The 26,876-nt window shown below is 48.9% G+C and overlaps 1 pseudogene; it reads left to right on the top strand.

Annotated features, from left to right (window-relative positions):
* Positions 1-8,991: 8,991 nt before the first annotated feature.
* On the top strand, positions 8,992-9,671 carry LOC117702398 (Y-box-binding protein 3 pseudogene; annotated as a pseudogene).
* Positions 9,672-26,876: the final 17,205 nt, after the last annotated feature.

Here is a 26,876-nt window from a genome sequence, read left to right as displayed (position 1 = left end):
CCAGAGAGAGGAGATACAGAAGGGCATCCAGAGAGAGGAGAGGATAGAAGGGAATCCAGAGAGAGGACAATGGAGGAGGGCATCTAGAGAGAGGAGAGAACAGAAGGGCATCCAGGGAGAGGAGAAGACAGAAGAACATCCAGAGAGAGGAGAGGATAGAAGGCATTCTGAGAGAGGAGAGAACAGAGGGGCATCCGGTGATAGGAGAGAACAGAAGGCCATCTAAAGAGTGGAGAGGCCAAAAGGGCAACCAGAGAGAGGAGGACAAAAGGCCATTCAGAGAGAGGATAATACAGAAGAGCATCCAGAGCGAAGAGACGACAGAAGGGCAAACAGAGAGACGAGAGAAGAGAAGGGCATCCAGAGAAAGGAGAAAACTGAATAGCATACAGACAGAGAAGAGGACAGCAGGGCATCCAGAGAGAGGAGAGAACAGAAGAACATCCATTGAGAGGAGAAGACAGAAAAACATCCAGAGCGAAGAGAGGACAGAAGGGCATCCAGAGAGAGCATAGAACAAAAGGGCATCCAGAGAGAGCAGAAGACAGAAGGTCATCCGGAGAGAGGAGAGGACAGAAGGGTTTCCGGATAGAGGAGAAAACAGAAGGGAATCAAGAGAGAGAAGGGTACAGAGGGACATCCAGAGAGAGAGAACAGAATGGCATCCAAAGAGAGGAGAGGGCAGAAGGGCATCCAGTTAGAGGAGAGGATAAATGTCATCCAGAGAGAAGAGAGAACAGAAGGTCATCCTGTGAGAGGAGAGAACAGAAGGACATTCAGATAGAGGAGAGGACAAAAGGGCATCCAGATAGAAATGATGACAGAAGGGCATACAGAGAGAGGAGAAGACAGAATGGCCTACAGTGAGAGGAGAGAACAGAAGGGCATCTAGAGAGAGGAAAGGACAGAAGGGCATCTCGAGAGAGGAGAGAAGAGAAGGGCATCGAAAGAGTGGAGAGGACAAAAGGGCATCTAGAGAGAGAGGAGGACAAAAGGGCATCCAGAGAGAGGAGAAGGCATAAGGTCATCCTAAGTGAGGGGACAACAGGAGGGTATCCATAGAGATGAGAGAACAGAAGATCATACAGAGAGAAAAGAGAACAGAAGGGCATCCAGAAAGAGGAGAGAACAAAAGGGCATCCAGAGAAAGGAGAATACAGAAGGGCATCCACAGAAAGGAGAGGACAGATGGGCATCGAGTGAGACGAGAGAACTGACGGGCATCCCGAGAGAGGAGAGAACAGAAGAACATCCATTGAGAGGAGAAGACAGAAAAACATCCAGAGAGAGGAGATGACAGAAGGGCATCCAGAGAGCGGAGAAGACAGAAGGGCATCCAGAGATAGAAGAAGACAGAAGGACATCCATGGAGAGGACAAGAGAGAAGGGCATCCAGAGAGAGGAGAAGACAGAAGGGCATCCAGAGAGAGGAGAGGATAGCAGGCATCCAGAGAGAGGAGAGGATAGCAGGCATCCAGAGAGAGGAGAGGATAGAAAGCATTCCAGAGAGAGGAGAGAACAGAAGTGCTTCAGGTGAGAAAAGAAACAGAATGGCATCCAGAGAGAGGAGAGGATAGAAGGCATCAATAGAGAGGAGATAACAGAGAGGCATCCAGTGATAGGAGAGAACAGAAGGGAATCTAAAGAGTGGGGAGGACAAAAGGGTATCCAGAAACAGAGCAGGACAAAAGGGCATCCAGAGAGAGGAGATAACAGAAGGGCATCCAGAGAGAAATGACGACAGAAAAAGATCAAGAGATATGAGAGTACAGAAGTGCATGCAGAAAGAGGAGATTACAGAAGGGCAACCAGAGACATGAGGGGAAAGACGAGAATCTAGAGAGAGGAGAAAACAGAAGGGCATCCAGAGGGAGGAGAAAACAGAAGGGCATCCAGAGAGAGGAGAGCATAGAAGGCATCCAGAGAGAGGAGAGAACAGAAGGGGTCCTGTGAGAGGAGAGAACAGAAGGACATCCAGAGAGAGGAGAAGACAGAAGGGCATACATAGAGAGGAGAGTACGGAAGTGCATCCAGAGAGAGGAGAGAACAGAAAGGCATCCAGAGGGAGGAGAAAACAGAATGGCATCCAGAGAGATGAGAGGACAAAAGAGAATCTAGAGAGAGGAGAAAGCAGAAGGGCTTCTAGGGAGAGCAGAAAAAGAAGGGCATACAGAGAGAGGAGAGGATAAAAGGCATCCCGAGAAAGGAGAAAACAGAAGAGCATCCAGTGTGAGGAGAGAACAGAAGGGCCTCCAGAGAGAGGAAAGAACAGAAGAACATCCATTGAGAGGAGAAGACAGAAAAACATCCAGAGCGAAGAGAGCACAGAAGGGCATCCAGAGAGAGGATAGAACAGAAGGGCATCCAGAGAGAGGAGAAGAGAGAAGGGCATCCAGAGAGAGGAGAGGACAGAACGGCGTCCAGGGAGAGGAGAAGACAGAAGGGAATCAAGAGAGAGAAGGGTACAGAAGGGCATCCAGAGAGAGGAGAGAACAGAAGGGCATCCAGAGTGAGGAGAGAACAGAAGGGCATCCAGAGCGAGCTGAGGACAGAAGGGCATCCAGAGAGAGGAGAAGACAGAAGGGCATCCAGAAAGAGAAGGGTACAGAAGGGCATCCAGAGAGAGGAGAGAACAGAAGGGCATCCAGATAGGGGAGAGAACAGAAGGGCATCCAGATAGAGGTGAGGACAAAGTGGTATCCAGAGAGAGGAGAAGACAAAACGGATTCCAGAGAGAAAAGAGGACAGAAGGGCATTCTGGGAAAGGGTAGAACAGAAGGGCCTATGGAGAGAGGTGAGAACAGAAGAGCATCCAGATAGAGGAGAGGACAGAATGGCATCCAGAGAGAGCTGAAGACAGAAGGGAATCCAGAGACAGGAGAAGACAGAAGGCCATCCAGACTGAGGAGAAAACAGAAGGGCATCCAGAGAGAGGAGAAAACAGAAGGGCATCCAGAGAGATTAGAGAAGAGAAGGGAATCCAGAGAGAGGAGATGACAGAAGTTCATCCAGAGAGTGGACAAGGGAGAAGGGCATCCAGAGAGAGGAGAGAACAGAAGGGCATCCAGAGAAGGGAGAAGACAGAAGTGCATACAGAGAGGTGAGAGAACAGTAGGGCTTCCAGAGAGAGGAGAGGATATAAGGCATCCCGAGAGAGGAGAGAACAAAGGGGTATCTGGTGAGAGGAGAGAACAGAAGGCCATCTAAAGAGTGGAGAAGAAAAAAGGGCAACCAGAGAGAGAGGAGGACAAAAGGGCATCCAAAGAGAGGAGAAGACAGAAGGGCATCCAGAGAGAGGAGAGAACAGAAGGTCATCCACAGAAAGGAAAGGACACAAGGGCATCTAGAGAGAGGAGAGAACAGAAGCACATCTAAAGAGTGGAGATGATAAAAGGGCTTCTAGAGAGAGAGGAGGACAAAGGGCATCCAGAAAGAGGAGACAACAGAAGGGCATCCAGAGAGATGAGAGAACAGAAGATCATACAGAGAGAAAAGAGAACAGAAGGACATCCAGAGAGAAGAGAAGACAGAAGGGCATACAGAGAGAGGACAAGACAGAAGGGCATCCAGAGAGAGGAGAGAACAGAAGGGCATCCAGAGAGAGGAGAGAACAAAAGTGCATCCAGAGAGAGAACACAGAATGACATACAGAGAAAGTAGAGTATAGATGGACATCGATAGAAGAGAGAGAACAGACGGGCATCCAGAGAGAATAGAAAAGTGAAGAGCTTCAAGACAGAGAAGAGGACAGAAGGACATCCAGAGAGAGGAGAGAAGAGAAGAACATCCATTGAGATTAGAAGACAGAAAAACATCCAAAGCCAGGAGAGGACAGAAAAGAATACAGAGAGAGGATAGAACAGAAGGGCATCCAGAGAGAGGAGAAGACAGAAGGGCATCCAGAGAGAGTAGAAGACACAACAGCATCCAGAGAGATGAGAGAACTGAATAGCATCCATAGAGAGAAGAAAACAGAAGGGCATCCAAAGATATGAGAGGACAGAAGGGGATGTAGAGAGAGGAGAAGACAGAAAGGCATCCATATAGAGGTGAAAACAGAAGGGCATCCAGAAAGAGGAGAAGACAGAAGAGTATCTGTAGAGAGGAGATAACAGAAGGGCATCAAGGTAGAGTAGAGTACAAGAGGTCATCCAGAGAAAGGAGAAGACTGAAGGGCATCCAGAGAGAGGAGAGGACACAATGACATCCAGAGAGATGAGAGAACAGAAGAGCATCCAGAGAGAGGAGAGGACACAATGGCATCCAGACAGATGAGAGAACAGAAGATCTTCCAGAGAGAGGAGAAAACAGAAGGGCATCCAGAGAGATGAGAGGACAGAAGAGAATTTAGAGAGAGGAGAAAACAGAAGGGCATCCTGAGAGAGGAGAAGACAGAAGTGAATCCAGAGAGAAGAGAGGACAGAAGGGCTTCCATAGTGAAGAGAGGACACAAGGGCATCCAGAGAGATGAGAGAACTGAAGAGCATCCATAGAGAGAAGAGAACAGAAGGGCATCCAGAGAGATGAGAGAACAGAAGAGGATCCAGAGAGATAAGAGAACAGAAGGGCATCCAGAGAGATGAGAGGAAAGAAGGGAATCTAGAGAGAGGAGAGAACAGAAGGGCATCCAGAGGGAGGAGAAGACAGAATGGCATCCAGAGAGAGGAGAGGACAGAAGGGCATCCAGATTGAGGAGATGACAGAAGGGTATCCAGAGAGAGGAGAGGACAGAAGGGCATCCAAAGGAAGGAACGAACAGAAGGGCATCCAGACATAGGAGAATACAGAAAATTATCCAGAGAGAGGTGAGGACCGAAGGGCATCCTGAGAGAGGGTTGGACAGAAGTGCATCCAGAGAGAGGAAAGGACAGAAGGGAATCCAGAGAGAAGAGAATAGAAGGGCATCCAGAGAGAGAAGTGGACAGAAAGGCATCCATAAAGAAGAGAAGACAGAATTTAATCAAGAGAGAAGAGAGAACAAAAGGGCTTCCAGAGAGAGAAGAAGACAGAAGAGCATCCAGAGATGGGGAAGACAGAAGGGCATCCAGATAGAGTCAAAGACAGAAAAGCATGCAGAGAGAAGAGAGGACAGAAGGGCATTTGGAGAGAGGAGAAGACAGAAGGGCATCCATAAAGAAAATAGTACAGAAGGGCATCCAGAGAGAAGAGAGAACAGAAGCACATACGGACAGAGGATAGAATAGAAGGTTTCCAGAGAGATAGAGGACAGAAGGGCATCCTGAGAGAGGAGAGAACAGAAGGGCATCCGGTGAGAGGAGAGGACAGAAGGGCATCCACAGAGAGGAGAGGATAGAAGGCATCCAGGGAGAGGAGAGAACAGAAGGGCATCCCGTGAGAGAAGAGAACAGAAAAATATCCAGTCAGAGGAGACAACAGAAGGGCATACAGATAGAGGAGATGACAGAAGGGCATCCAGACAGGGCAGAAGACAGAAGGGCATCCAGTGAGAAGAAAGAACAGAAGGGCATCCAGGGAGAAGAGAGAACAGAAGGACATATGGACAGAGGATAGAATAGAAGGTTTCCAGAAAGATAGAGGACAGAAGGGCATCCTGAGAGAGGAGAGAACAGAAGGGCATCTGGTGAGAGGAGAAAATAGAAGGGCATCCACAGAGAGGAGAGGATATAAGGCATCCAGGGAGAGGAGAGAACAGAAGGGCATCAGGTGAGAGGAGAGAACAGAAGTACATCCAGAGAGAGGAGAGGACAGAAGGGCATCCAGATAGAGGAGATGACAGAAGGGCATCCAAAGAGAGGAGAAGACAGAAGGGCATCCAGAGAGAGGAGAAGACAAAAGGGCATCAAGAGAAGAAAGAGAACAGGAGGGCATCCAGAAAGAGGAGAGAACAAAAGGGCATTCATAGAGAGGAGAATACAGAAGATCCTCCAGAGAAAGTAGAGGACAGATGGGCATTGAGAGAGACGAAAGAACAGAAGGGCATCCAGAGAGAGGAGAAAACAGAAGAGCATCCAGACAGAGAAGAGGACAGCAGGGCATCCAGAGAGAGGAGAGAACAGAAGAACATCCATTGAGAGGAGAAGACAGAAAAACATCTAGAGTGAGGAGAGGACAGAAGGGCATCCAGAGAGAGGAGAGGACAGAAGGGCATCCTGAGAGAGGATAGAACAGAAGGGCATCCAGAGAGAGGAGAGGACAGAAGGGCATCCGGAGAGAGGAGAAGACAGAAGGGAATCAAGAGAGAGAAGTGTACAGAAGGGCATCCAGAGAGAGGAGAGAACAGAAAGGCATCCAGAGTGAAGAGAGAACAGAAGGGCATCCAGTGCGAGCTGAGGACAGAAGGGCATCCGGAGAGAGGAGAAGACAGAAGGGCATCCAGAAAGAGAAGGGTACATAAGGGCATCCAGAGAGAGTAGAGAACAGAAATTCATCCAGAGGGTTGAGAGAACAGAAGGGCATCCAGAGAGAGGTGAGGACAGAAGGGTATCCAGAGAGAGGAGAAGACCAAATGGAATCCAGAGAGAAAAGAAAGAGAAGGATATCCAGAGTGAGGAGAGGACAGAAGGGCATCCAGAGAGAGTAGAGAACAGAAGGGCATCCAGAGAGATGAGAAGACAGAAGGGCATCTGTTGGGCCTAACACAAGGTCTAATCTCCATTTCACCTCCACCCTTCAGTCATGTACACAGGTGGAGGGCGTGAACAGGCCCTAAAGAGATTTACATACCTGAAGGCCAGAGGTGGAGCCAATTAAACATTCCTCCTCAGCCCCTCCCCCCTTCTCCCCTCCCCTTTTAACTCAGGTCGATCCTGGGTTTGAGGGGTATGCATCCAGATCCGTCCACAATTCGCCATGTGAATAAACCAGTTTTGGAAACCCAAGGGCTTCCTCGTGTGTTGGGGTTGCGCCGCTATGAGGAACCGTGAGGAGCCAGGGAGAGACTTTTAGTTAATGAACAGCCTGGCCCAACTCCCAGCTGGAGAAACCCAGAGCGTTCCCAGCCGACTACCCACAGCATGGCAGGAGGAACCGCGGGATCCCCAAGCCTTTTTTTCCCCACATCTGGCGCCTCAAACGTGGAGCCTTGGAAGCCACACAACCACGCAGCTACTGAAACCGCGTGAAGGGTAAGCCCCGAACTCTTAAAACAAGAAATCTGTTTTTTCCTCCTGTGTTTCAGTCGGAAGCCATCGCGCGCGGATTTAAGTAAGCCAAGGGAGCCTTTGCTACCTCCTGGCCAGGGCCACTCTCTGGTGCTGGTTCAAAGCTTCCCTGGCCTCTGCTTAAATCCCGACAGCCCACAACGGGCGTTGGCAAAGACTCTATCTAGACTCTCTCTAAAACAAAAAGAAATCTGGTGACGCAGCAGCCATTTAAAAGCCATAAGGGCAGCTGCCAGTTCTTAAATCTGCGGGAAGGCTTGGCACTCTTGGACCATTGTGGAATCCCCCAAAGCCAATAGGCCAAGGGAACGTTCCCATTGGACAAGGCGTTTCTCCTCTTTTCTATCATGGGAAACTCCACCTCACGTAAATGTTCACCCCAAGCCAGGCAAATATATTCTTTACTAAAGACCCACGGGATAAGAATAGGCAAAAGGCAAGCCTCCTTGTTTTGGGAGGAAGTCCTTCAGATAGCACCATGCATGGCAGAGGATAATATTTACAGTCCAGACTCTTGGAGCAAAGTAGCTTCCCTTATCAAAAACAGAGATAAAAAACCCCCTTGTGAGTTTTTGCCGATCTTAGCTGCAATTCGGCAATGTATAAGACCATCGAAAATAGGACAGACTGAGAACAACACAGCTCCTGGGGCCCCTCAGTTAAATGAACCCAAAAACCAAGGCCCCAAAAGTCACCTGGTTTCAGACCTTGAGGCCCTTACCCAACTAATAAGAGAAATAAAATCCATATACCCACCCCTTCCCCATTATGCCTTGGAGGAAATGAAACCATGTGCTCCTCCTGTCCCTCCCTCCCACATCCAAAGGCAAGGCTTCATTAAAATACCAAAGGAGCTTTCCCCTGCCTTCCCTCTTACCTCCCAACCAAAGAGAGATAAGTACCCTCCCCCTCCTCTTAGCCGCAAAAGTAGCAGTCCTTCAAAATCCATAGATAAAACCCAAACTGCTCAAACATTCCCAGTTAATATCCACCCCACTTGAACTAAACCACTTAAATGGCACCCTATCCAAGCCTCCAAACTAAAAGAACTCAGGCAGGCAGTGAAGGAAGATGGCATTCATGCACCGTGGACAAAATCCCTCCTACAGAGCCATATTGTCAACTTAAACACCCCCCAAGATTGGAGAGATATTTGCCGTTCTGCCCTTCCTGATCCAATGTTTCTAGAATGGGAGGCGTATTATCGTGATGAGTGTCTTCAGCAAGTCAGGCAAAACCAGGGAAGGGAAGATGACACTCCATGGGGTTTTAAAGAACTCTTTGGCCAGGAAGATTTCTCTACTGGGGCACAACAGGCAAGTCAGCCAGCAGGCTACTATGACCAGGTCCGCCTCTGTGCCATTCAAGCCTGGAATAGGCTTACTCCACCTTCAGGATCTCAAGACCCTGCCCACTCCCTACTCTCCCTTCATCAGAAGCCTGGAGAATCCCTGTCTGATTTTATCCTCAGAACTAAAATGAGCTTAGAAAGAAAAATCTCCAATCCCACAGCTAGAGACCTTCTTCTTAAAACCATTGTTTGGGAAGGCATGACTTCTGAGTCTAGACTAGCCTGCCAGGGTCTCCGGGAAGAACATCATGATAGGTGGATTGTGGCAACCAGAGAAATAGGAACTGCATCGCACCAGGTCACATCCATAGCTCAGGCATTTGTGGCAGCAGTAAAAACAGAAGGAATCTGCTTCAAATGTGGGGAGACAAGACATTGGAAAGATGAATGCCCTACAACCTGCCATCTTCGGGGCCAGGAGACCCAGGGAGACCTCGAGCTCTCGCGTCCCCCGCCCCCGAGACGCCCGCTGCGAGCTGGCCCCTCCGCGACCGCCACCGCGCTAACCGGTGCCCGGAGAGAGCGGAGAGGCGGCATGAGCGAGGCGGCTGAGGCCACCACCTGCGACACCACGCTCCTGCAGGCCGCTGACCCCGCGCCTAAGAGCCCTGCAGCCAGCGGCACGCCCCAGGCCCCGGTGCCAGCCGCGCCCCTCGCGGGGAGCCCCGGCAGAGACACAGCCCCCGGACCCGCCCCGGCCTCTTCAGCTCCCGTGGGCAGCGAGGACTCGGAGAAGAAAGTTCTCGCCACCAAAGTCCTTGGCACTGTCAAATGGTTCAACGTCAGAAATGGATATGGATTTATAAACCGAAATGACACCAAAGAAGATGTGTTTATACACCAGACTGCCATCAAGAAGAATAATCCACGCAAGTATCTGCGCAGTGTGGGGGAGGGAGAAATTGTAGAGTTTGATGTGGTTGTAGGAAAAGGGGGTCCTAAAGCAACAAATGTGACTGGCCCAGATGGAGTTCCAGTAGAAGGGAGCCACTATGCTGTGTGCCGTAGACCTCTCCATAATGCTGGTGAGATTAGACAGATGAAAGATGGAGTCCCCGAGGGAACACAACTCCTGGTCCATAGGAATCCAACCTACCGCCCGAGGTTCCGCAGGAGACCCGCTCACCCACGCACGAGCCCATATCGTTCCCTACAGGTGGTAGAGCCAGCTACAGGTGGTAGAGCCAGCTCCAAGAGTGTTCCCCCCAGTTATTGCCCACAGAAAACCTCTCCGCGAAACTCCAGGACAGTGAGTAATTCCCAGCCTAGTTCACAAAACTAGGCAGGCTTCTTTCTGTCTCCCCCCTCTTTCTCCACGTGTTCCTTGTTAGCTTCTTCTAATTTTTAGCTACTGCCTAGTTCAAAAGACTAGGCCCCACTCTTTCTCCATGTGTTCCTGGTCAACTTCTCTACTTTAACTCCTCCTCTTTCTCTCTGTCTCTCCCTCTCCATGTGCTTTCCAGCTCAAGGGCAAGATGACAGACCCCCTAGCCTCCACTTTGCCCATCCCCCAGCTCCACAGAGAGGGCTCCTTCACAGACAACAGCAGTCTTTCAAGTCACAGTGCCTGCTGTGACCCTCCTAAGACTCCTTTTTTAGGTGAGAGATTCCTATAGCCTTTCACTCTCTGACTCTTAGCTCTCCTATCAAGCCTAGGTATCTCTCCCTATAAACTTCAAGTTAGCTTTTTAATCCTTCTCTACAATTAAAATTTCTAATAAAAAGAAAGGTGGAATACAGGTCCTCTCTGCCAGAGCACCTGGACGCCTCATCGCAGAACAAGGCCCCTCCCCACTGCTTCTAAACCCGCCATTACTGCTCCTCCCCAACAGGAGGACCTGCAACAAACGTTCCTGTTTTTCAACCAAAATTTTAAACGTTTCCTTTTCTTCCTAACAGGAACACCTAGAACAACAATGCTTGTGTTTTTTCAACCAAAAATTTGTTAATTTTTCTATTTTAATGCTGCCTTTTCTCTCTAATACTCGTGATAGATGTCCAACATTATTTTTCAACCTTTATAATTTCTTCAAGGTTTAAAAGCTATCTAATTTCCTTCCACAGTTTAAGTAAATGTGCTGATCACCATTTCTTGAGTCTTAATTAACAACTAATTTATTTTACAGGCAAACTGTTGCTGCCAATCCCAGATACAAAATTAACATTGTTTTTCTCCCTCAGCTATCCAAGATACCTTCTAAGACTAAATTTCCTCAAACACCTTTGCTTTTCCAGGATCCTAACGACAGGCCATAAGGTGCTTGTTCCCAAGCAATTTAATGCTCCGTATCCAGCCTACAGACATCTCCCTGCTGGAGATGCTGCTTCCCACCTGTGATTATCCCACAGGTATACCCACAGATCCAACAGAGTCCAGCCATCCTCTGGAACCTGCCTGAGATGCCAAGCTGCCTTTTCCTAGTCACCTCATCTGACTACAGACTCCAGAGACACGCCGAGATCCAGAGACAGCACCACCTCCTGGAACCTGCCAAGCTGCCTTCTTCCAGCCATCTCATCTGACTGAAGACCCCAGAACATGCTGAAATCCAGAGACCCACACCAGGCTCCAGAGATGCATGCCAGAACCCAGAGATGCTCACTACAGAAGACAAATCTAGACCTTCCAGCTACAAATGAACTCTTTTGCCAAAGTCACATAGCTAAAGTTACATGTTAGTGAGGAAAACATAATGTCTATTTAGATTAATCAGATGTCATTACCCTCAAACTGTACAATCTGTATTTAATTGTTTCAATGATTCCCTGCCGTCCAAACCCTACCCTCAATTCCCATTACCCTTGATTTAGTTATGCTACACCCTCTGGCCTACATAGTGTTTTATTTTGACCACCTCATCCAAAATTTTCACTAAAAACAGTGAGATGTTGGGCCGTGGAGACATGGTTTGGACATAGCCTGGTTGAACAAGTTTTAAACCCCGGAGACCCTTTTAGGGATGGTAGGATGTTTAGCCCTGTTCCTAGGCCCCCTTGATAGAGCGCTGGGTTCGAGATAGCCAGGAGACCCAACAGGACATTGCCTGTCAGGGATGGCATATTGTCTCCCCTCGCTCTGGGACTCCAGACTACTTCCACATGGTCCACATCTCTCATTAACACAGAGTTGCCCCTCCTTTTATGAAAGAAAAAAGGGTGGGATGTTGGGCCTAACACAAGGTCTAATCTCCATTTCACCTCCACCCTTCAGTCATGTACACAGGTGGAGGGCGTTAACAGGCCCTAAAGAGATTTACATACCTGAAGGCCAGAGGTGGAGCCAATTAAACATTCCTCCCCAGCCCCACCCCCCTTCTCCCCTCCCCGTTTTACTCAGGTCAATCCTGGGTTTGAGGGGTATGCATCCAGATCCGTCCACAATTCTCCATGTGAATAAACCAGTTTTGGAAACCCAAGGGCTTCCTCGTGTGTTGGGGTTGCGCCGCTATGAGGAACCGTGAGGAGCCAGGGAGAGACTTTTAGTTAATGAACAGCCGGGCCCAACTCCCAGCTGGAGAAACCCAGAGCGTTCCCAGCCGACTACCCACAACATGGCAGGAGGAACCGCGGGATCCCCAAGCCTTTTTTTTCCCACAGGCATCCAGACAGGACAAGACAGAAAGTCATCCAGACAGAGGAGAAAACAGAAGGGCATCCAGTGAGAGGAGAAAACAGAAGGGCATCCAGAGAGATGAGAGAAGAGAAGAGCATCAAAAGAGATGATAGAACAGAAGAGCATCCAGAGAGAGAGTATAAACAGAAGGGCATCCAGAGAGAGGAGAGAACAGAGGGGCATCTGGTGACAGGAGAAAACAGAAGGGCATCTAAAGAGTGGAGAGGACAAAAGGGCATCCAGAATGAGATGAGGATAAAAGGGCATCCAGAAAAACTAGAAGACAGAAGGGTATCCGGTGAGAGGAGAGAACAGAAGGGCATCCAGAGAGAGGAAAGGACAGAAGGGCATCTCGAGAGAGGAGAGAACAGAAGGGCATCTAAAGAGTGGAGAGGACAAAAGAGCATCTAGAGAGAGAGGAGGACAAAAGGGCATCCAGAGAGAGGAGAAGACAGAAGGGCATCAAGAGAGAGGATACAACAGAAGGGTGTCCAAGGAGATGAGAGAACAGAAGATTATACAGAGAGAAAAGAGAACAGAAGGACATCCAGAGTGATGAGAGAACAGAAGGACATCCAGAGAGAGGAGAAGACAGAAGGGAATCCAGAGAGAGGACAAGACAGAAGGGCATCCAGAGAGTGGAGAGAACAGAAGGGCATCCACAATGAGGTGAGAACAATAGGGCATCCACAGAAAGGAGAGGACTGATGGGCATTGAGAGATGAGAGAACAGAAGGGCATCCAGAGAGAGGAGAAAACAGAAGAGCATCCAGACAGAGAAGAGGACAGCAGGGCATCCAGAGAGAGGAGAGAACAGAAGGGCTTCCAGAGAGAGGAGAAGACAGAAAAACATCCAGAGTGAGGAGAGAACAGAAGGGTATCCAGAGAGAGGATAGAACAGAAGGGCATTCAGAGACAGGAGAGGACAGATGGGCATCTGGAGAGAGGAGAAGACAGAACGGAATCCAGAGATAGAAGGGTCCAGATGGGCATCCAGAGAGAGGACAAGACAGAAGAGCATCCAGTGAGAGAAGAGAAAAGAAGGGCATTCAGAGAGGAGGGAAGAGAGAAGGGCATCCAGAGAGATGATAGAACAGAAGAGCATCCAGAGAGAGGAGAGAACAGAAGGGCATCCAGAGAGAGGGGAGAACAGAAGCGCATCCAGAGAGAGGAGAAGACAAAAGAGCATCTGGAGAGAAAAGAGGACAGAAGGGCATTCTGAGAAAGGAGGGAACAGAAGGTCATATGGAGAGAGTAGAGAACAGAAGAGCATCCAGATAGATGAGAGGACAGAATGGCATCCAGAGAGAGGAGAAGACAGAAGTGCATCCAGAGACAGGACAAGACAGAAAGGCATCCAGACAGAGGAGAAAACAGAAGGGCATCCAGAGAGAGGAAAAAACAGAAAGGCATTGGAGAGATTAGAGAAGAGAAGGGCATCCAGAGAGAGAAGTTGAGAGAAGGGAATCCAGAAAGAGGACAAGAGAGAAGGGCGTCCAGAGAGAGGAGAGAAAAAATCACATCCAGAGAGGGGAGAATACAGAAAGGCATCCAGGGAGAGGAGAAGATAGAAGGGCATCCAGGGATAGGAGAGTACATAAGAGCACCCAGAGAGGTGAGAGAACAGAAGAGCATCCATAGAGAGGAGATACAGGGCATTCGGAGAAAGGAGAGGATAGAAGGCATCCCAAGATAGGAGAGAACAGAGCGACATCTGGTGAGCGGAGAGAACGGAAGGCCAACTAAAGAGTGGAGAGGACAAAAAAGCAACTAGAGAGAGAGAACAAAAGGGCATCCAGAGAGAGGAGAAGTCAGAAGGGCATCCAGAGAGAAGAGACGACAGAAGAGGATCCAGAGATATGAGATTACGGAAGTGCATCCAGAGTGAGGAGACGACAGAAGGGCAAAAAGAGAGATGAGAGGAAAGAAGGGAATCTAGAGAGAGGAGAAAACAGAAGGACATCCAGAGAGAGGAGAGGATAGAAGGCATCCACAGAGAGGAGAGAACAGAAGGGCATCGAGGAAGAGGAGAGAACAGAAGGACATCCAGAGAGAGGAGAGGACAGAAGGGCATCCAGAGAGAGGAGAGGACAGAAGAGCATCCAGAGAGAGGAGAAGACAGAATGGCATCCAGTGAGAGGAGAGAACAGAAGGGCATCCAGAGAGAGGAGAGAACAGAATGGCATCTAAAGAGTGGAGAGTACAAAAGGGCATCTAGAGAGAGAGGAGGACAAAAGGGCATCCAGAGAGAGGACAAAGAGAAGGGCATCCAGAGAGAGGAGAGAAAAGAAGCACATCCAGAGAGGGGAGAAGACAGAAAGGTATGCAGAGATAGGAGAAGATAGAAGGGCATCCAGGGATAGGAGAGTACATAAGAGCACCCAAAGAGATGAGAGTACACAAGAGCATCCAGAGAGAGAAGAGAACAGAAGGGCATCTGGAGAGAGGAGAGGATAAGAGGCAACCAGAAAGATGAGAGAACAGAAGAGCATCCAGAGAGAGGAGAAACAGAAGGCCTCCAGAGAGAGGAGAGGATAGAAGTCATCCAGAGAGAGGAGAGAACAGAAGGGCATCCAGTGAGAGGAGAAACAGAAGGGCATCCAGAGAGAGGAGAGAAGAGAAGGGCATCCACAGAGAGGAGATGACAGAAGGGCATCCAGAAAGAGGAGAGAACAAAAGGGCATCCAGGGGGACGAGAGGACACAAGGGCATAAAGATAGATGAGAGAACATAAGAGCATCCAGAGAGAGGAGAAAACAGAAGGGCATCTGGAGAGGTGAGAGAAGAGAAGGGCATCCACAGAGAGGAGATGACAGAAGGGCATCCAGAGAGGGGAGAAGACAGAAGGGCATCCAGAGAGGGGAGAAGACTGAAGGGCATCCAGAGAGAGGAGAGAACAGAAGGGCATCCAGGAATAGGGGAGTACATAAGGCACCCAGAGAGATGAGAGAACAGACAAGCACCCAACGAGAGGAGATACAGAAGCGAATCCAGAGAGAGGAGAGGATAGAAGGCATCCCAAGAGAGGAGAATACAGAAGTGCATCCAGAGAAAGGAGAGGACAGATGGCCATCGAGAGAGACGAGAGAACAGAAGAGCATCCAGAGAGAGGAGAAGACAGAATCGTATCCAGAAAGAGAATGGTACATAAGGGAATCCAGAGAGAGGAGAGAACAGAAGGGCAACTAGAAAGGTGAGAGAACAGAATGGCATCCAGAGAGAGGTGAGGACATAAGGGCATCCAGAGAGAAGAGAATACGGAATGGCATACAGAGAAAGTAGAGTATTGATGGGCATTGAGAGAAGCAAGAAAACAGAAGGGCATCCAGAGAGAAGAGAATACAGAATGGCATACAGAGAAAGTAGTGTATTGATGGGCATTGAGAGAAGCAAGAAAACAGAAGGGCATCCAGAGAGAATAGAAAAGTGAAGAGCATCAAGACAGAGAAGAGGACAGCAGGACATCCAGAGAAAGGAGAGAAGAGAAAAACATCCATTGAGAAGAGAAGACAGAAAAACATCCAGAGCCAGGACAGGAGAGAAGAGAATCCAGAGAGAGGGTAGAATAGAAGGGCATCTAGAGAGAGAAGAAGACAGAAGGGCATCCAGAGAGAGTAGAAGATACAACGGCATCCAGAGAGATGAGAGAACTGAATAGCATCCATAGAGAGAAGAGAACAGAAAGGCATCCAAAGATATGAGAAGACAGAAGGTGAAATAGAGAGAGGAGAAGACAGAAAGGCATCCATATAGAGGTGAAAACAGAAGGGCATCCAGAGAGAGGAGAAGACAGAAGGGTATCTGTAGAGAGGAGATAACAGAAGGGCATCCAGAGAGAGTAGAGAACAGAAGGGCATCCAGAGAGATGAGAGGACAGAAGAAAATTTGGAGAGGTGAGAGAACAGAAGGGCATCCAGAGAGAGGAGAGTACAGAAGGGATCCAGAGAGAGGTGAGAATAGAGGGTTATCCGGTGAGAGGAGAGAACAGAAGACCATCTAAAGAGTGGAGAGGACAAAGGGCATCCAGAGAGAGAGGAGGACAAAAGGGCATACAGAGAGAGGAGAAAACAGAAGGGCATCCAGAGAGAAGAGACAACAGAAGGGAATCCAGAGATATGAGAGTACAGAAGTGCATCCAGAGAGAGGAGAGGACAGAAGGGCAACCAGAGAGATGAGAGGAAAGAAGGGAATCTAAAGAGAGGAGAAAACAGAAGGGCATCCAGAGGGAGGAGAAAACAGAAGGGTATCCAGAGAGAGGAGAGCATAGAAGGCATCCAAAGAGAGGAGAGAACAGAAGGGCAACTGGTGTGGGGAAAGAACAAAAGAATATCCAGAGAGAGGAGAAGACATAAGGGCATCCATAGAGAGGAGTGTATAGAAGTGCATCCAGAGAGAAGAGAGGACACAAGGGCTTCCAGAGCGAAGAGAGGACACAAGGGCATCCAGTGAGATGAGAAAACTGAAGAACATCCATAGAGATAAGAGAACAGAATGGCATCCAGAGAGATGAGAGGAAAGAAGGGAATCTCGAGAGAGGAGAAAACAGAAGGGCATCCAGAGGGAGGAGAAGACAGAATGGCATCCAGAGAGAGGAGAGAAAGAAGGGCATCCAGATTGAGGAGATGACAGAAGGGCATCCAGAGAGAGGAGAGGACAGAAGGGCATCCAGATTGAGGAGATGACAGAAGGGCATACAGAGAGAGGAGAGGACAGAAGGACATCCAAAGGGAGGAACGAACAGAAGGGCATCCAGACATAGGAGAATACAGAAAATTATCCAGAGAGAGGTGAGGACAGAAGGGCATCCTGAGAGAGAATAGAACAGAAGAGTATCCTGAGAGAGGGTTGGACAGAAGTGCATCCAGAGAGAGGAAGGAACAGAAGGGCATCCAGAGAGGAGAGAATAGAAGGGCATCCAGAGAGAGGAGAGGACAGAAAGGCATCCATAAAGAAGAGAAGACAGAATGTAATCAATAGAGAAGAGAGAACAAAAGGGCTTCCAGAGAGAGAAGAAGACAGAAGAGCATCCAGAGACTGAGAGGACAGAAGGGCATCCAGAGAGAGTCGAAGACAGAAAAGCATCCAGAGAGAAGAGAGGACAGAAGGGCATCCGGAGAGAGGAGAATCAGAAGGGCATCCAGAGAGAGGAGAGCATAGAAGGCATCCAGAGAGAGAGGAGAGAACAGAAGGGCAACCGGTGCAAGGAGAGAACAGAAGGACATCCAGAGAGAGGAGAAGACAGAAGGGCATCCATAGAGAGGAGAATATAGAAGTGCATCCTGAGAGAAGAGAGGACAGAAGGGCAACCAGAGAGATGAGAGTAAAGAAGGGAATCTAGAGATAGGAGAGAACAGAAGGGCATCCAGAGGGAGGAAAAAACAGAATGGCATCCAGAGAGATTGGAGGACAAAAGAGAATCTAGAGAGAGGAGAGAGCAGAAGGGCTTCCAAACAGAGCAGAAAACAGTAGGGCATACAGAGTGAGGAGAGGATAGAAGGCATTTAGAGAGAAGAGAGAACAGAAAGGCATCCAGAGAGAGGAGAGAACAGAAGGGCATACAGAGAGAGGAGAAGACAGAAGGGCATCCAGAGAGAGGAGAAGACAGAAGGGCATCCAGAGAGAGGAGAGGACAGAAGGGCATCCGGAGAGAGGAGAAGACAGAAGGGAATCCAGAGGGAGAAGGGTACAGATGGGCATCCAGGGAGAGGAGAGAACAGAAGGGCATCTAGAACGAGGAGAGAACAGAAGGGCATCCAGAGCGAGGTGAGGACAGAAGGGCATATGGAGCGAGGTGAGAACAGAAGGGTATCCAGAGAGAGGAGAAGACAAAAGGGAATCCAGAGAGAAAAGAGGACAGAAGGGCATTCTGAGAAAGTGGAGAACAGAAGGGCATATGGAGAGAGGAGACAACAGAAGAGCATCCAGATAGAGTAGAGAACAGAATGGAATCTAGGGAGAGCTGAAGACAGAAGGGCATCCAGAGACAGGACAAGACAAAAGGGCATCCAGACAGAGGAAAGAACAGAAGGGCATCCAGAGAGGAGAGAATAGAAGGGCATCCAGAGAGAGGAGAGGACAGAAGGGCATCCACAAAGAATAGAAGACAGAAGGTAATCAAGAGAGAAGAAAGAACAAAAGGGCTTCAAGAGAGAGAAGACAGAAGAGCATCCAGAGACTGAGAGGACAGAAGAGCATCCAGAAAGAGGCGAAGACAGAAAAGCATCCAGAGAGAAGAGAGGACAGAAGGGCATCTGGAGAGAGGAGAAGACAGAAGGACATCCATAAAGAAAATAGTACAGAAGGGCATCGAAAGAGAAGAGAGAACAGAAAGGCATACGGACAGAAGAGAGAACAGAAGGTCTTACAGAGAGATAGAGGACAGAAGGGCATCCTGAGAGAGGAGAGAACAGAAGGGCATCCACAGAGAGGAGAGGATAGAAGGCATCCAGGGATAGGAGAGAACAGAAGGGCATCCGGTGAGAGGAGAGAAGAGAAGGGTATCCACAGAGAGGAGAGGATAGAAGGCATCCAGGGAGAGGAGAGAACAGAAGGGCATCCAGTGAGAGGAGAGAACAGAAGGACATCCAGAGAGAGGAGAGGACAGAAGGGCATCCAGATAGAGGAGATGACAGAAGGGCATCCAAGAGAGGAGAAGACAGAAGGGCATCCAGAGAGAGGAGAAAACAGAAGGGCATCCAGAGAGGGGAAAGGACAGAAGGGCATCTAGAAAGAGGAAAGGACAGAAGGGCATCTAAAGATTGGAGAGGACAAAGGGCAACTAGAGAGAGAGGACGACAAAGGGCATCCAGAGAGAGGAGAAGACAGAAGGGCATCCAGAGAGAAAAGAGTACAGAAGGGCATCTGGAGAGAGGAGAAGACTGAAGGGCATCCACAAAGAAAATAGTACAGAAGGGCATCCAGAGAGAAGAGAGAACAGGAGGGCATAGAGACAGAGGAGAAAACAGAAGGTCTTCCAGGGAGATAGAGGACAGAAGGGCATCCTGAGAGAGGAGAGAAAAGAAGGGCATCCAGAGAGAGGAGAAAACAGAAGGTAATCCACAGAGAGGAGAGGATAGAAGGCATTCAGAGAGAATAGGAACAGAAAGGCATCCGGTGAGAGGAGAAAACAGAAGGGCATCCACAGAGAGGAGAGGATAGAAGGCATCCAGGGAGAGGAGAGAACAGAAGGGCATCTAAAGAGTGGAGAGGACTAAAGGGCAACCAGAGAGAGAGGAGGACAAAAGGGCATCCAGAGAGAGGAGAAGACAGAAGGGCATCCAGAGATGAGATGACAAAAGGGGATCGAGAGATATGAGATTACAGAAATGCATCCAGAGAGAAGAGAAGACAGAAGGGCAAACAGAGAGATGAGAGGAAAGAAGGGAATCTAGAGAGAGGAGAGAACAGAAGGGCATCCAGTGAGAAGAGAGAACAGAAGAACATCCAGCGAGAGGAGAGGACAGAAGGGCATCCAGAGAGAGGAGAGAACAGAAGGGCATCCAGAGAGAGGAGAAAACAGAAGGGCATCCAGACAGAGAAGAGGACAGCAGGGCATCCAGAGAGAGGAGAGAACAGAAGAACATCCATTGAGAGGAGAAGACAGAAAAACCATCCAGAGCGAGGAGAGAACAGAAGCGCATACGGAGAGAGGATAGAACAGAAGGGCATCCAGAGGTAGGAGAGGACAGATGGGCATCTGGAGAGAGGAGAAGACAGAATGGAATCCAGAGAGAGAAGGATCCAGATGGGCATCCAGAGAGAGGACAAGACAGAAGGGCATCCAGTGAGAGAAGAGAACAGAAGGGCATCCAGGAATAGGGGAGTACATAAGGGCACCCAGAGAGATGAGAGAACAGAAGAGCATCCAGAGAGAGGAGATACAGAAGGACATCCAGAGAGAAGAGATGACAGAAGGGGATCCAGAGATATGAGATTACAGAAGTGCATCCTGAGAGTGGAGAGGACAGAAGGGCAAAAGGAGAGATGAGAGGAATGATGGGAATCTAGGGAGTGGAGAAATCAGAAGGGCATTCAGAGAGAGGAGAGGATAGAAGTCATCCAGAGAAAGGAGAAAACAGAAGGGCATCTGGTGAGAGGAGTGAACCGAAGGACATCCAGAGACAGGAGAGGACAGAAGGGCATCCAGAGAGAGGAGAAGACAGAAGGGCATCCAGTAAGAAAAGAGAACAGATCATACAGAAAGAAAAGAGAACAGAAGGACATCCAGAGAGATGAGAGAACAGAAGAACATCCAGAGAGAGGAGAAGACAGAAGGGCATCCAGAAAGAGGACAAGACAGAAGGGCATCCAGAGAGGGGAGAGAACAGAAGGGCATCCAGAAAGAGGAGAGAACAAAAGGGCATCCAGAGAGAGTACAATACAGAATGGCATCCACAGAAAGAAAGAGGACAGATGGACATCGAGAGAGACGAGAGAACAAAGGGGCCTCCAGAGAGAGAAGAAAACAGAAGAGCATCCAGACAGAGAAGAGGACAGCAGGGCATCCAGAGAGAGGAGAGAACAGAAGAACATCCATTGAGAGGAGAAGACAGAAAAACATACAGAGCGAGGAGAGGACAGAAGGGCATCCAGAGAGAGGATAGAACAGAAGGGCATCCAGAGAGAGGAGAGGACAGAATGGCATCTGGAGGGAGGAGAAGACAGAAGAGATTCAAGAGAGAGAAGGGTACAGAAGGGCATCCAGAGAGAGAAGAGAACAGAATGGCATCCAGAGTGAGGAGAGAACAGAAGGGCATCCAGAGCGAGCTGAGGACAGAAGGGCATCGGGAGAGAGGAGAAGACAGATTGGCATCCAGAAAGAGAAAGGAACAAAAGGGCATCCAGAGAGAGGAGAGAACAGAAGGACATCCAGAGATGAGAGAGAACAGAAGGGAATCCAGAAAGAGGAGAGAACCAAAGGGCATCCAGAGAGAGGAGAATACAGAAGGGCATCCAGAGAAAGGAGAGGGCAGAATGGCATCGAGAGGAACGAATGAAGAGAAGGGCATCCAGTGTGAGGAGAAAACAGAAGAGCATCCAGACAGAGAAGAGGACAGCAGGACATTCAGAGAGAGGATAGAACAGAAGAGCATTCAGAGAGAGGAGAGGACAGAAGGGCATCCGGAGAAAGGGAAAGACAGAAGGGAATCAAGAGAGAGAAGGGTACAGAAAGGCTTCCAGAGAGAGGAGAGAACAGAAGGGCATCCAAAGTGAGGAGAGAACAGAAGGGCATCCAGAGAGAGGAGAGAACAGAAGGGCATCCAGAGAGAGGAGAGAATAGAAGGGCATCCAGAGAGAGGTAAGGACAGAAGGGTATCCAGAGAGAGGAGAAGAAAAAAGGGAATCGAGAGAAAAGAGGAGAGAAGGGCATTCTGAGAATGGGGAGAACAGAAGGGCATACAGAGAGAGGAGAAAACAGAAGAGCATCCAGATAGAGGAGAGGACAGAATGGCATCCAGAGAGAGCTGAAGACAGAAGGGCATCCAGAGACAGGACAAGACAGAAGGGCATTTAGACAGAGGAGAAAACAGAAGGGCATCCAGAGAGAGGATAAAACAGAAAGGCATCCGGAGAGATTAGAGAAGAGAAGGGCATCCAGAGAGAGGAGATGACAGAAGGGCATCCAGAGAGAGGAGAAGAGAGAAGGGCATCCAGAGAGAGGAGAGAACATAAGGGCATCCATAGATGAGAGAAGACAGAAGGGCAACCAGAGAGAGGAGAGAAGAGAAGGGCATCCAGGGATAGGGGAGTACATAAGGGCACCCAGAGAGATGAGAGAACAGAAGAGCATCCATAGAAAGGAGATACAGAAGGGCATCCAGAGAGAGAAGAGTATAGAAGGCATCCCGAGAGATGAGAGAAAAGAGGGGCATCCGGTGACAGGAGAGAACAGAAGGCCATCTAAAGAGTAGAGAGTACAAAAGGGCATCTAGAGAGAGAGAGAGGAGAACAAAAGAGCATCCAGAGAGTGGTTAAGACAGAAGGGCATTCAGAGAGAGGAGACAACAGAAGGGCATCCAGAGAGATGAGAGAACATAAGATCATACAGAAAGAAAAGAGAACAGAAGGACATCTAGAGAGAGGAGAAGACAGAAGGGCATCGACAGCAAGGACAAGAAATAAGGGCATCCAGAGAGGGGAGAGAACAGATGGGCATCCAGAAAGAGGAGAGAACAAAAGGGCATCCAGAGAGAGGGGAATGCAGAAGGGCATCTAGAGAAAGGAGAGGACAGATGGGCATCAAGAGAGAAGAAAGAAGAGAAGCTCATCCAGAGAGAGGAGAATACAGAAAAACATCCAGACAGAGAAGAGGACAGCAGGGCATCCAGAGAGAGGAGAGAACAGAAGAACATCCATTGAGAGGAGAAGACAGAAAAACATACAGATCGAGGAGTGGCCAGAAGGGCATCCAGAGAGAGGAGAAGGCAGAAGGGCATCCAGAGAAAGGAGAGGACAGGAGGGCGTCTGGAGAGAGGAGAAAACAGAAGAGAATCAAGAGCGAGTAGGGTACAGGAGGGCATCCAGAGAGAGGAGAAAACAGAAGGGCATCCAGAGAGAGGAGAGAACAGAAGGGCATCCTGAGACAAGAGAGAACAGAAAATCATCCAGACAGAGGAGAGAAGAGTAGCGCATACAGAGAGAAGAGAAGAAAAAAGGTCATCCAGACAGAGGAGAGAATAGAAGGGCATCCACAGAGAGTACAAGACAGAAGGGCATCAAGAGATAGGAGAGGACAGAAGGGCATCCAGAGAGATGAGAGGACAGAAGAGAATTTAGAGAGAGGAAAGAACAGAAGGGCATCCTGAGAGAGGCCGAAGACAGAAGGGCATCCAGAGAGAGGAGAAGACCGAAAAGCATTCAGATAGAATAGAGAAGAGAAGGGCATCCAGAAAGAAGAATCAACAGAAGGTCATCCAGAGAGAGGAGAAGACAGAAGGCCATACAGAGAGGGAAGAAGACAGAAGCGCATCCGGAGAGAGGAGAGAACAGAAGGGCATCCAGAGAGAGCTGAAGACAGAATGACATCCAGTGAAAGGAGAGGACAAAATGGCATCCAGGGAGAGAAAAAACAGAAGGGCCTCCAGAAAGAGGAGAAGACATAAGTGCATTCGTATAGAGGAGAGAAGAGAAGGGCCTCCAGAGAGAAGAAAACAGAAGGACATCCAGAGAGGAGAAGACAGAATGGCACACAGATTAAGGGATTACAGAAGGGCATCCTGAAACTGGAGAGAACAGGAAATCATCCAAAGAGAGGAGAGAAGAGTAGCCCATCCAGTGAGAGGAGAATAAAGATGGTCATCCAGACTGAGGAGAGAAGACAGAAGGGCATCCAGAGAGAGGAGAAAATAGAAGGGCATCCAGAGAAAAGAGAGAACAGATGGCCATCAAGAGAGAAGAAAGAAGAGAAGGGCATCCAGAGAGAGGAGAAAACAAAAGAGCATCCAGACAGAGAAGAGGAAAGCAGGGCATTTAGAGAGAGGAGAGAACAGAAGAACATCCATTGACAGGAGAAGACAGAAAAACATACTGAGCGAGGAGAGGACAGAAGGGCATCCAAAGAAGGATACAACAGAAGGGCATCCAGAGAGAGGAGAAGACAGAAGTGCATCCAGAGAAGGACATCCAGGGATAAGAAAGTACAAATGTACAAAGAGATGAGAGAACAGAAGAGGATTCAGAGAGAGAAGAGAACAGAAGAGCATCTGGAGAGAAAAGTGAACAGAATGATATCCAGAGAGATGAGAGAATAGAAGGGCAGCCAGAGAGAAGAGATGACAGAAGGGCATCCAGAGAGAGGACAAGAGAGAAGGGCACCCAGATAGAAGAGAGGACAAAAGGGCATCCAGATATAGGAGAGCACAGAAGGGCATCCAGAGAGCGGAGAGAACAGAAGGGCATCCAGAGGAAGGAGAAAACAGAAGGGCATCCATAGAGAAGACAGAATGGCATCCAGAGAGAGGAAAGGACAGAAATGCATCTCAAGAGAGGAGAGAACAGAATGGCATCTAAAGAGTGGAGAGGACAAAAAGGCATCCAGAGAGAGGAGAAGACAGAAGGGCATCCAGAGAAGGGCATCCAGGGATAGGAAAGTACAAAAGTACAAAGAGATGAGAGAACAGAAGAGGATTCAGAGAGAGAAGAGAACAGAAGGCCATCTGGAGAGAAAAGTGAACAGAATGATATCCAGAGAGATGAGAGAATAGAAGGGCAGCCAGAGAGAAGAGGTGACAGAAGGGCATCCAGAGAGAGGACAAGAGAGAAGGGCACCCAGATAGAAGAGAGGACAAAAGGGTATCCAGATAGAGGAGAGGGCAGAAGGGCATCAGGAGAGCGGAGAGAACCGAAGGGCATCCAGAGGAAAGAGAAAACAGAAGGGCATCCATAGAGAAGACAGAATGGCATCCAGAGAGAGAGGAAAGGACAGAAGGGCATCTCGAGAGAGGAGAAGACAGAAGGGCATCCAGAGAGAGTAGAGAACAGAACATCCATTGAGAAGAGAAGACAGAAAAACATCCAGAGCGAGGAGAGGACAGAAGGGCATCTAGAAAGATGATAAAACAGAAGGGCATTCAGAGAAAGGAGAAGACTGAACGGCATCCAGTGAGAGGAAAGGACAGAAGGGCATCGTGAGAGAGGAGAGAACAGAAGGCCATCAAGGGGGATGAGAGAACAGAAGATCATACAGAGAGAGAAGAGAACAGAAGGACATCCAGAGAGATGAGAGAACAGAAGGACATCCAGAGAGAGGAGAAGACAGAAGGGCATTTAGAGCGAGGACAAGACAGAAGTGCATTCAGAGAGGGGAGAGAACAGAAGGGCATCCAGAAAGAGGAGAGAACAAAAGGGCATCCAGGGAGAGGAGAATGCAGAAGGGCATCCAGAGAAAGGAGAGAACAGATGGACATTGAGAGAGAAGAAAGAAGAGAAGCTCATCCAGAGAGAGGAGAAAACAGAAGAGCATCCAGACAGAGAAGAGGACAGCAGGGCATCCAGAGAAAGGAGAGAACAGAAGAACATCCATTGAGAGGAGAAGACAAAAAAACATACTGAGCGAGGAGAGGACAGAAGGGCATCCAGAGAAAGAAGACAGAAAGGCATCCAGAGAAAGGAGTAGACAGGAGGGCATCGGGAGAGAGAAGAAGACAGAAGAGAATCAAGAGAGAAAGAGGGTACAGAAGGGCTTCCAGAGAGAGGATAGAACAGAAGGGCATCCAGAGAGGGGAGAGAACAGAAACGCATCCTGAGACTGAAGAGAACAGAAAATCATCCAGATAGAGGCGAGAAGTGTAGTGCATACAGAGAGAAGAGAAGAAAGGTCATCCAGACAGAGGAAAGAATAGAAGTGCATCCACAGAGAGTAGTAGACAGAAGGGCATCGAGTGATAGGAGAGGACAGAAGGGCATCCAGAGAGATGAGATGACAGAAGAGAATTTAGACAGAGGAGAAAACAGAAGGGCATGGTGAGAGAGGCCGAAGACAGAAGGGCATCCAGAGAGAGGAGAAGACAGAAAAGCATCCAGATAGAGGAGAGAAGAGAAGGGCATCCAGAAAGAAGAGTCAACAGAAGGTCATCCAGAGAGAGGAGAAGACAGAAGGCCATACAGAGAGAGGAGAGGACAGAAGGGCATCCGGAGAGAGGAGAGAACAGAAGGGCATCCAGAGAGAGGTGAAGACAGAATAACATCCAGAGAAAGGAGATGATAAAAGGGCACCCAGAGAGAGGATAAACAGAAGGGCCTCCAGAGAGAGGACAAGATATAACTGAATCCATATAGAGGAGAGAAGAGAAGGGCATCCAGAAAGAGGAGACAACAAAAGGTCATCCAGAGAGGAGAATACAGAAGGGCATACAGATCACGGGGGGACAGAAGGGCATCCTGAGACTGGAGAGAACAGGACATCATCCAAAGAGTGGAGAGAAGAGTAGCACATCCAGAGAGAAAAGAATAAATATGGTCATCCAGAGAGGGGAGAAGACAGAAGGGAATCCAGAGAGGGGAGAAAATACAGAAGGGCATCCAGGGATTGGAAAGTACAAAAGGGCACCCAAAGAGATGAGAGAGCAGATGAGGATTGAGAGAGAGAAGAGAACAGAAGGGCATCCAGAGAGAAAAGAGGAGAGAAGGGCATCCAGAGACAGGAGAGAACAGAAGGGCAGCCAGAGAGAGGAGATGACAGAAGGGCATAAAAAGAGAAGACAATACAGAAGGGCACATAGAGAGAGGACAAGAGAGAAGGGCATCCAGAGAGAGGAGAGAACAGAAGGGCATCCAGATAGAGGAGAGAACAGAAGGGCATCCAGAGGTAGGAGAAGACAGAAAGGCATCCAGAGAAAAGACAGAATGGCATCCAGAGAGAGGAAAGGACAGAAGGGCATCTCGAGAGAGGAGAAGACAGAAGGGCATCCAGAGAGAGGAGAAGACAGAAGGGCATCCAGATAGAGTAGAGAACAGAAGAACATCCATTGAGAGGAGAAGACAGAAAAATATCCAGAGGGAGGAGAGGACAGAAGGGCATCCAGACAAATGACAGAACAGAAGGGCATCCAGATTTAGGAGAAGACAGAAGGGCATCCAGAGAGAGAAGAGGACAGAAGGGCATCCAGAGAGAAGACAGAAAGGTATCCAGAGAGAGGAAAGGACAGAAGGGCATCTCGAGAGAGGAGAGAACAGAATGGCATCTAAAGAGTGGAGAGGACAAAAGGGCATCCAGAGAGAGAGGAGGACAAAATGATATCCAGTGAGAGGAGAAGACAGAAGGGCATCCAGA

The sequence above is a fragment of the Arvicanthis niloticus genome, unplaced genomic scaffold (genome assembly GCF_011762505.2).
Source record: "Arvicanthis niloticus isolate mArvNil1 unplaced genomic scaffold, mArvNil1.pat.X pat_scaffold_754_arrow_ctg1, whole genome shotgun sequence".
Lineage (NCBI taxonomy): Eukaryota > Metazoa > Chordata > Mammalia > Rodentia > Muridae > Arvicanthis > Arvicanthis niloticus.
The sequence above is the reverse complement of the archived record's forward strand: the minus strand, read 5'-3'. Positions and strand labels throughout refer to the sequence as shown.